Source organism: Electrona antarctica, assembly GCF_951216825.1.
Source record: "Electrona antarctica genome assembly, chromosome: 9".
NCBI lineage: Eukaryota > Metazoa > Chordata > Actinopteri > Myctophiformes > Myctophidae > Electrona > Electrona antarctica.
The window spans coordinates 2,400,508-2,418,007 of record NC_136790.1 but is presented as its reverse complement, the minus strand read 5'-3'; the positions used below and the strand labels follow the sequence as shown (position 1 = coordinate 2,418,007).

Sequence of the window (17,500 nt, the reverse complement as noted above, 5' to 3'; positions counted from 1 at the left end):
ACTGGAGGTTTCTCTAATGGTTCCTCAGGAAGCTAACTGGAGGTTTCTCTAATGGTTCCTCAGAACGCTAACTGGAGGTTTCTCTAATGGTTCCTCAGAACGCTAACTGGAGGTTTCTCTCTAATGGTTCCTCAGAACGCTAACTGGAGGTTTCTCTAATGGTTCCTCAGAACGCTAACTGGAGGTTTCTCTAATGGTTCCTCAGAACGCTAACTGGAGGTTTCTCTAATGGTTCCTCAGAACGCTAACTGGAGGTTTCTCTAATGGTTCCTCAGAACGCTAACTGGAGGTTTCTCTGGTTCCTCAGAACGCTAACTGGAGGTTTCCTCAGAACGCTAACTGGAGGTTTCTCTAATGGTTCCTCAGAACGCTAACTGGAGGTTTCCTCAGAACGCTAACTGGAGGTTTCTCTCTAATGGTTCCTCAGAACGCTAACTGGAGGTTTCTCTCTAATGGTTCCTCAGAACGCTAACTGGAGGTTTCTCTAATGGTTCCTCAGAACGCTAACTGGAGGTTTCTCTCTAATGGTTCCTCAGAACGCTAACTGGAGGTTTCTCTAATGGTTCCTCAGAACGCTAACTGGAGGTTTCTCTCTAATGGTTCCTCAGAACGCTAACTGGAGGTTTCCTCAGAACGCTAACTGGAGGTTTCTCTAATGGTTCCTCAGAACGCTAACTGGAGGTTTCTCTCTAATGGTTCCTCAGAACGCTAACTGGAGGTTTCTCTCTAATGGTTCCTCAGAACGCTAACTGGAGGTTTCTCTAATGGTTCCTCAGAACGCTAACTGGAGGTTTCTCTAATGGTTCCTCAGAACGCTAACTGGAGGTTTCTCTGGTTCCTCAGAACGCTAACTGGAGGTTTCTCTAATGGTTCCTCAGAACGCTAACTGGAGGTTTCTCTAATGGTTCCTCAGAACGCTAACTGGAGGTTTCTCTAATGGTTCCTCAGAACGCTAACTGGAGGTTTCTCTAATGGTTCCTCAGAACGCTAACTGGAGGTTTCTCTGGTTCCTCAGAACGCTAACTGGAGGTTTCTCTAATGGTTCCTCAGAACGCTAACTGGAGGTTTCTCTCTAACTGGAGGTTTCTCTAATGGTTCCTCAGAACGCTAACTGGAGGTTTCTCTGGTTCCTCAGAACGCTAACTGGAGGTTTCTCTGGTTCCTCAGGACGCTAACTGGAGGTTTCTCTGGTTCCTCAGGACGCTAACTGGAGGTTTCTCTGGTTCCTCAGAACGCTAACTGGAGGTTTCTCTGGTTCCTCAGGACGCTAACTGGAGGTTTCTCTGGTTCCTCAGGACGCTAACTGGAGGTTTCTCTGGTTCCTCAGGACGCTAACTGGAGGTTTCTCTGGTTCCTCAGGACGCTAACTGGAGGTTTCTCTGGTTCCTCAGGACGCTAACTGGAGGTTTCTCTGGTTCCTCAGGACGCTAACTGGAGGTTTCTCTGGTTCCTCAGGACGCTAACTGGAGGTTTCTCTGGTTCCTCAGGACGCTAACTGGAGGTTTCTCTGGTTCCTCAGAACGCTAACTGGAGGTTTCTCTGGTTCCTCAGAACGCTAACTGGAGGTTTCTCTGGTTCCTCAGAACGCTAACTGGAGGTTTCTCTGGTTCCTCAGAACGCTAACTGGAGGTTTGAAGAAGCTAACTGGAGGTTTCTCTAATGGTTCCTCAGGACGCTAACTGGAGGTTTCTCTGGTTCCTCAGGACGCTAACTGGAGGTTTCTCTGGTTCCTCAGGACGCTAACTGGAGGTTTCTCTGGTTCCTCAGGACGCTAACTGGAGGTTTCTCTGGTTCCTCAGGACGCTAACTGGAGGTTTCTCTGGTTCCTCAGGACGCTAACTGGAGGTTTCTCTGGTTCCTCAGGACGCTAACTGGAGGTTTCTCTGGTTCCTCAGGACGCTAACTGGAGGTTTCTCTGGTTCCTCAGAACGCTAACTGGAGGTTTCTCTGGTTCCTCAGAACGCTAACTGGAGGTTTCTCTGGTTCCTCAGAACGCTAACTGGAGGTTTCTCTGGTTCCTCAGAACGCTAACTGGAGGTTTGAAGAAGCTAACTGGAGGATTCTCTAATGGTTCCTCAGAACGCTAACTGGAGGTTTGAAGAAGCTAACTGGAGGTTTCTCTAACTGGAGGTTTCTCTGGTTCCTCAGAACGCTAACTGGAGGTTTTCTCTCGCATGGAAGTTGGACCATAATGAGAGTTACTTGATGTTTCAGTGGTCATTCTTTGAGAAGCGTGTCAGAACTTGTTCGACCCATACTTTGGACCATCAAAGTGTCTTTAGATACCATATTTTGACCATTTGAAATATGCATTAATTCCATATTTTCCTATTTTTACTTGCTTTTTATATATATTTTTAAAAACAATGTTGTATATGGTCGCTATATTTACCCTGTTCATATATTCTCTCCTCTGCTCTGCTCTCTCAATCCCCCACTAAACCAGCATATGGTCTGCCACTATATGTATCCCTTGCCAGCAAAGAGTGGAGTTATAGTGGAGGTCATGATTTGTTTTGCTTACAGTATGTCTTTTTCTTTTTCTTCTCCATGCATTTGATATCCAAGGCTAATGGTTTGTTGCCACAGCTGGCAGCTCCAGCAGTAGGTAGCAGTTCAAGGGTCTGCTATCCAATATTTATTATTCTCTTTCTGTTCCCCTGCCTCGCCTGTCTAATTTTCCACGTCTGTTTTATGTTTTGGCTTTTACCTCCACCCTTTCCTGGATGGGAATTCAACACAGTCAATGTGTGGCCACACTTTCATGTTTATCAACTCAACAGTTTGGCAGGAACCCAGTCATATTTATTTATTTATTTATATTCTAAAAAATAAATGGGTTTAGGAAAGAGGCATTGAATAATATAAACATGTTTTTTTGTTTGTTTGTTTATTGCAACAATTTTCTTCATTTTGTTGAGGAAATGCAGAGCCAGATCACTCATAGCATCTCTGAGGATAGAATTCTGGATGAGCAGGACATGTGCAGCATTTTGTACAAAACGGGCTACTCCTGAAAACTTTGGAAGGCAATCTTAGCTAATCAGTGTAGAATCTGAGAAATCCAACAGGCTCGTCTTGATCACATGACTACAGAGATCATGTATACCGATTTGCGTGAGATTTGGATGAAATCTGTGCGACTAACATAAACAATGTGTTTTGCAGAAATCGGCCTCATGGTGGCGCTATAACCGGCAGATGTGGAGGGATGCAGGGAAAATGTTTTTCCATGGCCTCTAGGGAGTGCACATACATAAGTTGTCGATGCAGTTATAGGTAAAAACAGGAATTGGCCTGTTATAGCACCACCGTGAGGCTGATTTGGGAAACAAATAGTGGCATGTCGTCCTCGGCCTAGTGGAAATGTGCGTGTATAATTTCATGGAAATTGGACACTGTGTTTGTGATTTGTGGCATTTTGTTCGAAATGGACCAATCATGTGAGCTTTGGAAGCCAATCTTAGCCAATCAGGATGGAAGATGGGAAATTGTGCAGATCTGTGTTGATCACATGACTATGGAGATAGTGTATACCGAATTGTGTGATGTATGGATAAAATGTGTACGAGTTATCTACAGAAATGTGTTTTGCCTAAATCGGCCTCATGGTCAGGCCGTTGAGGAATATTTTGGGCAGAGGTTCGTCGTTGGCATCCAGGGAGTGTGTGTGCAAAGTTTGGCATGGATCGGGCCAACGGTGCCGGAGATTAGCTGATAACGGACGGACGGAAGGACACGCACACACACACACACACACATGGACGGAGTGCAAAACATACTCTCTCCCCATGCTTTCGGCCTGGTGGAGACAATGAACATCCAACATTTTAAACTGAATGCTTCCACTAACGACCACATTTTTTCTCTTCAGGCCGGCAATCCTGCTCTGCACTTGCTTACCAGCAGTTACCTGTTCATAGCTATAGGTTACGTTATAGCCTAGGTAACACTTTATCTGATGGTTATGCAATATGCATAAGACGGACAGTATATTGTCATAACTACCGACATGACACTTGCCATGAATATAAGGCCTTATTGACCACACGCGATATAGGGACTGCCATCGCGGGGGTGGCAAATGTTGAGGACAGCTGAAAAACTATTTTCTTTGTCCTTTTTTATTTTTCTGTCTAAAATAATCTGAAGCTATATTATTATTCATGTCATGTTAGAGCAGGTCTGTAATAAATGTCAGAGCTGATATCGACATATAAATATGAAATAAATGCTTAAACATGTCACAACCATTGGGTTAACCAATGCTAACTAGACATACGGCTTCCCTGCTAAAGTATGCAAATTCCGCTAAAATCCGCCTTTTTGTACACAATCGTTTTGGAAGATAATACTAGTCTTTTACTAACTGGCTAACAGAAATAGCACAGAAAGAAGTATTAACAACGATATTTTGTAAAAAGTGTGTTTATTTTGGTCCGCCTAAAGCTAATTCATGCTAATGTTCCAGCTGGGGGCACTGTTGACCACAACAATGGAAAATGCGGAAATGGCTTCCTATTTACTTGTTTTAGCTTACAGGATTGATATCAATATATTATCTAAATGTAGCTAACGGCTATCATTGCGGGGTTGCCAGTTTCTGCGAGATAAATAAGCAACCCGGTATATGAAAACAAGCCAAAATAAGCGAAAATAGCCGATCTACATGCATACAAACAACACAAATCTTGTGTCTGGCATAAATTATTTTCAGATGGGGGTCTGCAGACAAATAATAATAATAACAGGCTAATGAAACAGAGGAATTAAGAGAAGAGCCAAGAGGGCACAATTTGTGCTGGGAGGGTTTGAGAGCAAACTGTCCTGTTGTCTGTTTGTTACTGTTTTTTTATTTTTTTATTTATTGCATTCATATAGCTCTTTTATTTGTACTCATCTGGAACATTTACATAGGCCTAATTTATCTGCCACTGTTATTTTCCCTTTTTCATACTACAAAAGGCCAAATAAATACAGTAGCCTATTTAAAAAAGGAGAGATAACAGGCAAACGATCAAGATAACAACATTCTCTAATTGTGTAGACTTATTGTAAATTAAGTAATGCAGATGTTTAACAATTATGTATATCTTGAGAGTGTAAAATGAAACAAAATGGACCTTTTTAAGGTTTCTTTTTACACTTGATAGTTAAAGATCTAATAAGGGTCCACTTGGTTACCAACTCCAACTTTTGTCAAATACATTTTTATTAACAGGTTATAAATTATTATAAAATTGGTACAGTAGGCCTATGCATTATTTTTCTTTAGAAACAAGGCCAACTAATTATAATAAGCAGACATGGCAACACTGCTGGTTGACTAATGGAGAAAGGAAGGGAAAACCGCGCACCCTAAAGTCACAGATCACTGAACTAAAGCTTAGAAGTCCATTTTCTCTGCTTGGTCTTTTTTCCACTACTCCTGCACTATAAGCTACTACTCTATAAGCCATATATCCAAAACTGGTGGGTCAAACTGAACAACCAATATGTAAATTTGAAGCTATGATTCCCTGCTTTCATATGACATGAAAAAACGAAAATTTAAAAAAATCCAATGGCAGTCTCTCAGTCAAATTTGGTCACACATGTGTATTGATGGACATTGTTTACTATGTCTTTGTTATGACAACTTGACATTATATACATAACCTGTCATGAACATGACATAGCAGCAATTTAAATAAATGAGTAGTGTGTTGTTTTAGAGTGCACTCGCAGAGTGGATCACTAAGCTTAAATATTGTGAATGAATAATTCCCTTCCATGAAGATGTCATTACATTTTATTACATGGCTTGGTTGAATGCTTGATTCTGATTGGCCAATCGCTTAATTCAGTGGTGAATTATGTGTCCATAATGACCGCTGCCTAATCAAACCCTCTGAGCACCAGCTGCGCGGCTGCTCCCCGCTTGATTTACTGCTGTTTCCAACATGACAGCCATGTAAACACACACACACTAGTGACACACAATGTAATTTACAGCTAAACATTGCTCTTAAAAATGTTTTTGAAAACATTTGAGCGAGAAATAGACGAAGCATGGCTTTTTTTACTATCTTGAAAACTAGTGATTTAGTGTGTCATGGGACATGAATCAAGCTTTAATTTGCTTCAGCTTCCGCCCTTTGCATGCATCCACTGCAAACCTGACTCAGTGCCACTGCATGCCTGGCCCCAGTTCACCTTCATTTAGGGCCCCATTCTGGGCCCCCAGTTCACCTTAATTTAGGTCTGTTCATCACACCTGCCTCAGTGCCACTGCATGCCTGGGCCCCAGTTCACCTTCATTTAGGTCTGACTCAGTGCCACTGCATGCCTGGGCCCCCAGGCCCCCATGCCTGGGCCCCCATGCCTGGGCCCCAGTTCACCTTCATTTAGGTCTGTTCATCATATGGAAATGCAGAAAGCTAAAAGGGACTGAATGAAAGAAGTCATTGTCATTTGTTACAATATTTTGCCACTTATACAGGGCTGTTTAAATAATACAGGCAAGATACGGTAGCATAGCAACATTTGTAGTTTAGAAATACATGCATTTGTCTCCCCCCCCCCCCCCCCCCCCTCTCTCATCTCCCCTCACATTGGTTAATCAGTCTATATAAGTGCAAGCATACTCTAAACTGTTCAATCCTGGCTTCAGTTCAGAGTGAGGATGGATGGCCTACAGATTGCCTGCCTGGCTGCTACACTGAAAACACTAGCTCATACAGAAGCTAGCAGGCCAAAGTGTGTGTGTGTGTGTGTGTGTGTGTGTGTGTGTGTGTGTGTGTGTGTGTGTGTGTGTGTGTGTGTGTGTGTGTGTGTGTGTGTGTGTGTGTGTGTGTGTGTGTGTGTGTGTGTGTGTGTGTGTGCGTGTGTGCGTGTGTGCGTGTGTGCGTGTGTGCGTGTGTGCGTGCGTGCGTGCGTGCGTGCGTGCGTGCGTGCGTGCGTGCGTGCGTGCGTGCGTGCGTGCGTGCGTGCGTGCGCGCCGCGCGCGCGCGCGCGCGCGTGCGTGCGCGCGCGCGCGCGCGCGTGCTGAACATGTTTTGTCTGTTTATTAGTGTGCCTTTGTGTGTTTAGATAAGAGCTCACAATCTGTGTGTGTGTGCACGTGCACACGCAGGCGTGTGGACTGAAAATGCTTCTGTCTGTTTATTGGCTTGTCTCAGTGTTTAGGTAAGAGCTCACGACCTGGGTTTGTGGGGGCGTGCGTGCGTGAGTGCATGGGTTTGTGGGGGCGTGCGTCACGGTGCGTGAGTGCATGCACGCACCCCAGGATATCAATGTCCTCCATTAGATGTTATGCATCATTGAAAAGGGACTAGAGTGTGTCAGTCAGAGCAACATTATAAATGATACTGTCTATAATGTCCCAGTGTGGCCATGCAGTCACTAATGGGATTGGGAAAGAGAAGGGAGAGGGAGGGATGGAGAGAAGACGAGGGAGGGATGGAGAGAAGACGAGGGAGGGATGGAGAGAAGAGAGGGATGGAGAGAAGACGAGGGAGGGATGGAGAGAAGACGAGGGAGGGATGGAGAGAAGACGAGGGAGGGATGGAGAGAAGACGAGGGAGGGATGGAGAGAAGGGAGGGATGGAGAGATGGAGAGATGAAGGGAGGGATGGAGAGAAGGGAGGGATGGAGGGAGGGATGAAGGGAGGGATGGAGAGATGGAGGGATGGAGGGAGGGATGGAGAGATGGAGGGATGGAGGGAGGGATGGAGAGATGGAGGGATGGAGAGAAGGGAGGGATGGAGGGAGGGATGAAGGGAGGGATGGAGAGACGATATAAGGGAGGGATGGAGGGAGGGATGGAGAGACGATATAAGGGAGGGATGGAGGGAGGGATGAAGGGAGGGATGGAGAGACGATATAAGGGAGGGATGGAGGGAGGGATGGAGAGAAGATATAAGACCAACATTGACTTTCATGGAGTAATGGTCCATAAAAAGGGAGGATATAGGATTTCAAATTGTATCGCGATAAAAACACTCAGCGTAATTTTATTGTGGCAAATTTCCATTATCGGCATAATCGTTAATATCCTCACATGTGCCTGGATATCCTCAGGAGTGACTGTAAAAGGCGGTGTGTAGCTCTATGACGGGCGAGTGTTACCTCAGAGGCAGTGGGCAGTGCCAGTGTTACCTCAGAGGCAGTGGGCAGTGCCAGTGTTACCTCAGAGGCAGTGGGCAGTGCCAGTGTTACCTCAGAGGCAGTGGGCAGTGCCAGTGTTACCTCAGAGGCAGTGGGCAGTGCCAGTGTTACCTCAGAGGCAGTGGGCAGTGCCAGTGTTACCTCAGAGGCAGTGTTACCTCAGAGGCAGTGTTACCTCAGAGGCAGTGTTACCTCAGAGGCAGTGGGCAGTGCCAGTGTTACCTCAGAGGCAGTGGGCAGTGCCAGTGTTACCTCAGAGGCAGTGGGCAGTGCCAGTGTTACCTCAGAGGCAGTGGGCAGTGCCAGTGTTACCTCAGAGGCAGTGGGCAGTGCCAGTGTTACCTCAGAGGCAGTGGGCAGTGCCAGTGGGCACATACAGTAAGTACACTGCTATATACAGGCAGAACTAAAGCCACAATATGTGAACATGCAGACATCTTTTGCACTTCGGTCCATCTTGAAAAAGGACAAATGTTTTGTACGCATAATTCTTTTGGCCAGTGTTTCCCAAACATTGCAGACCCGATTGTATTGGTCGCAACGCGCACATTAATGTCCTGTTTTGTTTTGTTTTGTTTTCTACAACACAAATGTTCAGAGATGTTCCAAAATAGTGAGAATAGCAGATCTGCAAGCTAACACAGCTCATCACGACTAGCCTGGCTAATAAGCCAGACTAATATCACACAACACTGTCGCGGTATATCAGTCTGGGCTGGCTCCACTTGGATTTCATTTCCCGGGGAACATTTTCTCTTTGACGCAATTGGTCAGAGCTACTGTCAGTCAAAGGTCTCAAGCATTGAACGTCACTGTACCAAAGCCCGCCTATATTGCATACCGTGTCCCGATTGGTCCGACCTGTTCTCTGCTGTAGGAAAGAGGCGTGCTACTGAGCCTCGCCAGACCGTAATCCGCTGGTAGGCAACTTTTTTTTGCCAACGGCTGATTCGGTCTGGTTTATTAACCAGGCTACATCACGACATCTTTAGACCTTGTAGCACCTTAAGTGGTTCATTCTTCGTATTTTTGTAAGTTTGGCTCCCGGGGAGAGTCCTTTGTCAGGAGGATATCTTTAAGCAATTTGAATGTGGCTCCATACAGCTAGGATAGATAATATGAGATTGTTGATTTTTTTTTTTGGCACCCATACACTCATACAGCAAGCTCTGTATAATCATCTCCTGAGAAGGGACCAAACATGGTGTGGCTCGTTAAGTCGCTACTAACCTTCCGGCAGAACTTCTAAATGTTTGACGGACTGTCATCCGGCCTCCACAGAATGATGCAGATAAACATCCTACAATAACTCTGACGGTTTTACCTCCGACTCTGAACGAGGAGCTGGCGCTCTGTCAGCATCCAGGAGGAGGGAGTGATGTGAGCTGATGTTGTCTACATGCTGTTAAGGTGCTACAGTTATGGGTAGCTTTCCCACTGCCGTTGTGCGTGGTATAGGGGCACATGCATTATAAGGCATACGTGGTTGGCATTTTAGTGTATGGTTTATCTTTATTCTTTCAATGTGTGAGGTGGCTTTGGTAAGCAATATGCATACAGTGGAGTCCCGTATGTTTGTTCCTCAATCTCAAAATGGTCGCTATGGGTTCTGAATAGGACCCATAGGTACCTTTGTTAGACACACCCACAGACACACCCCCGTATTCTCAGCCACACCCACAGGTTTATTTTAATATGTGGAGTTATGCAGTTTTACGAATAACTGTACAATGCTTACAATGCCGCATTAAGTTTGCACATATACTGTATGTTATTCATATTATTCTTACTGAGTATTTTCTTTGCTACTGTCACCGTTATAGACAAGAGGAGGTTACTGTAGGTCTTTAAAGGATGAATTGTTGATGTATGGAAAGGTAGCCTTACAAAGGAGGAGTTTCTGTAAAGTCCACAATACACTTGTACAAAATGCACACAGGCATTATATTCACAAAATAAGTTGTTTGTTTCCAGTCCAAAACCCTAAACTATACTATTCTATGTTGTATATACTACGTCACAACTTAGCAAACTGAACTTTAGTTTTTTTAATTTGCTCGTGTATTTGATCACTCACGGATGATCCTTACGTTGACAGCAAGTGCCTAATTAAACTGACAGACTCCCCATCTCCATTGCAGCGCACATGTCACAGGGTCATGTACATACAGGGTCATGTACATACAGGGTCATGTACATACAGGGTCATTGTAGCGCACATGTCACAGGCAATCACTTCACATTGGCCTCCATGACACTTTGTATAAATTAGTGGTAAAACCTCAGCCTTTATATTGTAACGTCTATGATGGAAGTGGCCTGTGCATGTTATCAGTCTGTCTGTGAGCACTCTGCGACTCTGGGCCTTTTATAGGAAATAATATTTATATCTGAGCGCCTCTGTACAGAAACATACAGTGTGTCATTAGAGGGCCTGTAGCAGGTCTCCTGGGCATGCATTATGGATACATACAGTATTTTACACCTACACACAGTCACATTCTCACACAAACATTTGCATAATGTACAGACACACTAATACTGTATACCCGTCTCTCTCTCTCTCTCTCTCTATCTCCCACTCCATCCTCGCTCATTTCCTGTTCATAATGATATGCTACTCTGTCAAACACTAACGAGCCCAGCTGGCCCTCATATACTGTAGATTGGCATGTCAATCTGTGACCTATGAATGACAGGCCATAACGTTTGGCTGATGATGATGATGATGATGTTGGATAATGTCCTGGTATGTGGGGTAGCCCTGGAAGTGGACCGCAGAAGATTAATGGGTCGTGTGTGTGTGTGTGTGTGTGTGTGTGTGTGTGTGTGTGTGTGTGTGTGTGTGTGTGTGTGTGTGTGTGTGTGTGTGTGTGTGTGTGTGTGTGTGTGTGTGTGTGTGTGTGTGTGTGTGTGTGTGTGTGTGTGTGTGTGTGTGTGTGTGTGTGTGTGTGTGTGACTGAGTGCATAGGTGGGTCCGCAGAGTATTCAGAGTTGCACTCGTCAGCATGTTTCCATTACTACCCACCCTGTGCATTTGTGTGTCTGCCTCTTAATGTTTAGATACTTCATACTATGCGTGTGTGTGTGTGTATAGGTGGCGGTGCTGTGTACAGCATGTGTGCGTGTGCTTCCCGTCTGTGTGTGTGTGTGCATTTTAAGCCTGTTCTTTGGCCACTTGAAGTACTTATGTTTCCCTTCTATTGAAACATACTTGGGTCCATTCCTTTGTGGTTGTATGGAGGCATGTGGGAATTGTCACATTTTATTACATGGCTTGGTTGAATGCTTGATTCTGATTGGTCAATCGCTTAATTCAGGGGTGAATTATGTGTCGATAATGACCGCTGCCTAATCAAACCCTCAGAGCACCAGCTGCGCGGCTGCGCCCCGCTTGATTTACTGCTGTTTCCAACATGACAGCCATGTAAACACACACACACTAGTGACACACAATGTCATTTACAGCTAAACATTGCTCTTAAAAATGTTTTTGAAAACATTTGAGTGAGAAATAGACGAAGCAGGACCCGAAAATGGATTCTATTTGATCAACTCACTTCCTTGTTTTCCGACAGTGCTGCAGCTGCAGACGCAGCCAGCGCGAACTTATTTGGGTCAATGTATTAAGGTGTAACCTTAATACAGGTGTATTGAACCTGTGTTAAATACACCTGTGTTAACCACCTCGGCTTCGCCTCGGTGGTCAAACTCCCTGTCGGTGAATTATCTCTTATAATGACCACGTAGCCAGATATTATCCATTACTTGTCAGAATTCATGAAATACTCTGTTTACTAAGTCTTTGGGGTCTAAGGGTTCCCACGGTCATGACATTCCTGGAAATATTTTGAAATTTGAAAAATAAAATGTATAAAGAATAAAATAATAAAATAGTGTTTTTGGCTATTGATTTAGTTAATGCAAAACAAAAACGTTTACTGGATGTGATAAAAAAGAACAGCTCTACAAGCTCACAGTGTTCTGCAGCGTGACGCGCAGTTAGCTTGTAGATCTGTTCACCAACCTGTGTGTGCAGGTGCATCCCAACTGTTGAGAGCAACAGGTGATTAGTCGTTGATGATGATACATTTTGTGGGGCAGCGGTGGCCGAACGGTTTGCGGAGCGGTCTTGATACCGGAAGGTCGCCAGTTCGAATCCCCGGACTGGCACGTTAAAATTACCACCGCTGAAGTGCCCTTGAGCAAGGCATTGAACCACTACCATGAAATGTTCTATGAGCAGGGCCTGGCTGTAAACAAGCATATCGAGCTTAGTCCACTTACCCTGGGTAAACAAAGAACTTTGCTTTGCTTTGCACCGTGAGCAATTGAACCGGTAGTTATAATCTATCAGTTGAACTAGTTTCCACATTCAATACCCCAAATGGAGCTGGATGCAAGCATCACAACATTTGATGTTTTTGCATCAACACATTTTGATGATGGAACATGGGGGGGGAATTGGTCAGCCATGCGAAAAGCAAAAAAACATCTCTTACTCCAAAGGCTTTTTAACTGACTGCTGGTGTGAAACGCGTATTTCACGCCTGATGTAAGGCCAGGTCCTACTGGTGCTTTTTCCTTGTACTACGGCAAGACGACAACCCACGCAAAAGTTTGGCCTGGAATTATACCATTCTATGTGCTATGCTTTATTTTTGCTACACTGCCTGTTTGTTTTAGGACATTGCAAAAATGAGTAAGAGACTTATTATTGTGCTGAATGATTGTTATATTAGGCCTGGCAATGGGGTGCATATACTTAGTTTAGACTAGTCATTGGTTAGACATGGGTTAAGGTTAGGTTTAGGTGTGCTGCCCCGTGGGAGGTTAGGTTTAGGGTGAGGGTTTGAGATAGGTTGTAGTTGTAGGACTAATGACTGGTCCAACCAATGACTAGTCTAAACCAAAAACTGGCAATTGGGTTAAATATTCTGGAAAGGTTTTGGAAATTCATTGTATGTGTAGGAACTCTGTTCATGAACAAAACACACCAACTGAATGATATACACTACAGAAGCTTGGATTGGAAGCCTGTATTTTGCTGCTGGGTATGTTTACCCCACATTATGGGATATAGCTGGTGATTCACAAAGCCGTTTCTGGCCTGTACACGCCCGTAGGTACTGCATACAACAATGTTTTACACAACCATTGCGCTTAGGTGGCCCTCAGTTGAGAATGTATGGTTAAATACAAAGCCCCTCTCTCTCTGTCTCTCTCTGTCTCTCTCTCTCTCTCTCTCTGTCTCTGTCTCTCTCTCTCTCTCTCTCTCTCTGTCTCTCTTTCTCGCTATGTCTACTGCCATTCTGAGGCAAATTCTTAAACATGACTGTAGACCCCCCCCCCCAATCTTAGCTCAATACTTACTTACACTTGTCATACTTTAGGCTGAACTCTCAACACACTCACACACTCATACAGTATGCATGAATCTAATCTATCTATAACTGTGTGTGTGTGTGTGTGTGTGTGTGTGTGTGTGTGTGTGTGTGTGTGTGTGTGTGTGTGTGTGTGTGTGTGTGTGTGTGTGTGTGTGTGTGTGTGTTGAATTTGGGATCGATAGAATTGCAACTGTGAAAGGAATATAGTAAATAAATACATTCATTAATTAATAAATACATAAGAAGAATCCCTGTGGGTTTTTTTTTTTCAAGTCCGTGTGATGGTCCTTATGGTCATGGAAACTTCAAACAAACATCAAACTTTGCAGGTACCGTGCAAGGTGCGGAGGCTGTCTGTCTCTCTCTCTCTCTCTCTCTCTCTCTCTCTCTCTCTCTCTCTCTCAAATCAATAATTCACCTCTTATTTATAACTAGTGGCTTTCTCCCCTGGCTGTCGCATGCAGTACGCTGTTGAGTTCTTTCTGAGGAATAGGAGGGAATTGGAGGGGAAGGAAAAATTCAGAGAGGCAAAGAAATAAACAGGGAAAATAAGACGTGACATGAGAGGAGAGGAGAGGAGAGGAGAGGAGAGGAGAGGAGAGGAGAGGAGAGGAGAGGAGAGGAGAGGAGAGGAGAGGAGAGGAGAGGAGAGGAGAAATGAGAAGATGTGCATGAGATGTGAGAGCGCCTACTGTACGTGTTTAGGAAAAGTGCTCATCCAATTCCATATCTATCCTCTGTGTATGCTTACAGTGTTCATTTAGTTCACTACTGTTTTCAACCTGATGCAGCATGAGGTCCTCTGATTAAACATTCCAGCAAATGTCTCCGTGCAGGATGTGGTTTAATGACCTCAGTCACATGGTGGCAAGGCATGACTTGTGGTTTAATGACCTCAGTCACATGGTAGCAAGGCATGACTTGTGGTTTAATGACCTCAGTCACATGGTAGCGAGGCATGACTTGCCTACTCGCCTATTCTTCTGGGAAAATCCTTTGTTCTATTCTCTGCTGTAATGACACTTGCACGCACGTGGGTGAGGGGGATTTTTTTAAATTATTATATATATATATATCTTTGTTTTGGCGCACACACTCACTCACAGATAATCCTTGACAGCGAGGGCCTAATTAAACGGACGGACTCTGCATCCTTATTGTAGCCCACACGTTGCAGGAAAGCACATCACGTTGGCCTCCATGACACGTTGTATTAATTAGCGGTAACCTTAGAGATGCTCTCCTCCTTTGCCTGACCCTTTGAAATACAATACAATGATGAGACCATCAACACGCAAACATTCATAAAGCATCTGTACGCACACACACACACACACACACTGTGGTGGTGCATGGTGTGCAGAGGCGGACTTTCCATTGGGCTAGGGTGGGCTACAGCCCGGGGGCCCCCGACAGGGGGGGCCCTAAAAAATAAATAAAATAAAAGTTTATTTTTTTTTATTTTTTTTATTTTTTTAAATTATTTGAAATTGTAAAGTATTGCAATCCAATTCAAGTGAGATTTATGTTTAGTTATTGTACATTTAGTATTAAAACATTGAGAGCTTCTGCTCAGACAGTGACGCTGGGTTGTGGGGTAGCTGTGGAAACCCCTGCCAATGTCTCTGTGCATGGCAGCCTGCATTCAGCGACTAGTCTGTCTGGTTCTCCAGTTAGATGGATTACAGACGTACGGAAACGTGACGCATTTATAGATGCACGTATCACGGAAACGGCACTTTGAAAGAAACACAACAAGCTGTTGACATACTACGTATGCAGCACAGGCAACACATTTCTAACCAAACACAATTACAGACTGCATTGCACACTGACACGCCAGCAAGATGGACCTCAGCAACAGGAACACACATGTTGGTTTCCCCAACACCTCTTTGCTTCAATTTAGGTTTCATCCTCCATCATTTCCACATCAGTTTAATATTTCTGGCGTCCGTTCTTGCTGGCGTGTAATGATGATGAAGTTGAGTTGGAAATGGATTGCCTGTGCTGCATTTATGTTTAAAGTGCCGTTTGAACTTGGTGCACTACTAGAAGCCTAACCTCGCCTCACCAGGCTTTCCACCTCGGGGGGGAAAGCCTGGGCTCTGTTCCAAAAGTGCCGTGTGAACCGGTCTGGAACGGATGACATCGTTACGTCATGTTGTAGTATTGTTTTGTAGTCATCAGGATGACATCGTTACGTCATGTTGTAGTATTGTTTTGTAGTCATCAGGATGATATCGTTACGTCATGTTGTAGTATTGTTTTGTAGTCATCAGGATATCATCGTTACGTCATGTTGTAGTATTGTTTTGTAGTCATCAGGATGACATCGTTACGTCATGTTGTAGTATTGTTTTGTAGTCATCAGGATGACATCGTTACGTCATGTTGTAGTATTGTTTTGTAGTCATCAGGCAGGAACAATCAAACAGAACTTCCTTTTCCCTCAAACCGGAAGAGTAACAATAAAAGCTCTCGTATAGCCTGTAGCTTTTATTGAGAAAAATCGCTTTGAGGGAAAAGGAAGTTCCGGAAGATTGCTGACTACAAAACAATACTACAACATGACGTAGCGATATCATCCGCCTCCCGACCGGTTCATGAACCCGAAATGGAACGGTGCCCAGGCTACTAGAAGCCTACTTTAAGTTGGCATTGTTTTGGAATCTGTTGTTTTTGTGTTAAATATTTTAATATGCATTTCTTGCCTGCCTGACTCTTTTTGAGGCACCTCTGAAAAGCCCATTAAAACCTTAGAAGCATAGATACTCCTAGTTGGCATTCCTACTGTTAAAGTATACGTTGATCTAAGTTTCTTTTTAGTTGTTCAGTAAAACAAATACACATAATGAAGCTTAGGTTCCTGTCGCTCTGGATTAAGAGCGATTAAGAGCGTCTGCTAAATGCCTAAATTGTAAATTGTCTACAGTATGTCCTGTTTGTCACACATCATCAAATAAATAGGACTGCAGAGTATTAGTGCAGCATGCAGGGAAAAGTGTGAATTGGTCGATTTGTTCAATGGCTTAATCTGCAGTTTATTCTGTCTTGTTCATTTACCTTTGTCAGAGGAACTAAGCACACACACACACACACACACACACACACACACACACACGTTTAGAGACACTTTGCCCGTCATCTGGTTATGTGCAAGCTACCCTTGTGAGTAACAATAACAAGGCAGACATTCCCTGGCCGATCCAAGATGAAAGATTTATTAACACATAGATAAAGAGAGGATGAGAAACAGGGAGAAGTGAAAGGAGGAGAAGAGGAGGAGTGGCAGGAAGGGATGAACACCATGAAGACAGTGAACACCATGAAGACAGTGAACACCATGAAGACAGTGAATAGGCATCAAAACAAACGTGTGTGTGTCCTTATTGTCCATTCAGTCCTTTTGTATACTTGCCACACAAAGGCAAGATTTGAGTCTCTTTTCTTTTGTCGTCCAGAGTCCAGTTTTGCAGAGTCTTTCCGGGAAAAAATAGCAACATAACCCCCACAAATAAAATGCTTACGACTAGAGCTAGGCTATCGCCAAATGGAATTTAGCAAACAATTATCCCCCGTTGATAAGTGTTTTCAACCATACAGAAATTGCCACATGCGAAGGTATTTTTTTCCACCCTTTGCTTTCAGTGTTTAATTTGGTAGGGTTTTAATTTCCAACATTCCAAAGCCTGCCTTTAAAACCACATTTCATTTTTGCTTCCTATTCTAAAGCACGTCACATGCCAACATGTTACTTTACGCAGGTTGGTTTGGGAGCTAATCAACCAGCACTGAAATGGAAAACAAAAACATACAGTATAATAGCAATTTAGCAAAGCTGTACACAAGGAGACGTTTGTTCCGTCTCTCTGTCTGTCTAAGAGTCTCTAAGACAAGAAGGCTTCGGGCAGCTATTGTATTATTAAAGGTTCAAAGCCGTGCTTAAAGGGTAAGTCCGTGTG

The 17,500-nt window shown here is 44.0% G+C and overlaps 1 protein-coding gene across 1 annotated transcript in view; it reads left to right on the top strand.

Moving 5' to 3' along the window:
* rnf123 (ring finger protein 123) overlaps positions 1-17,500 on the top strand; it is a 411,050-nt gene that overhangs the window by 275,885 nt on the left and 117,665 nt on the right. The window lies entirely within an intron of this gene.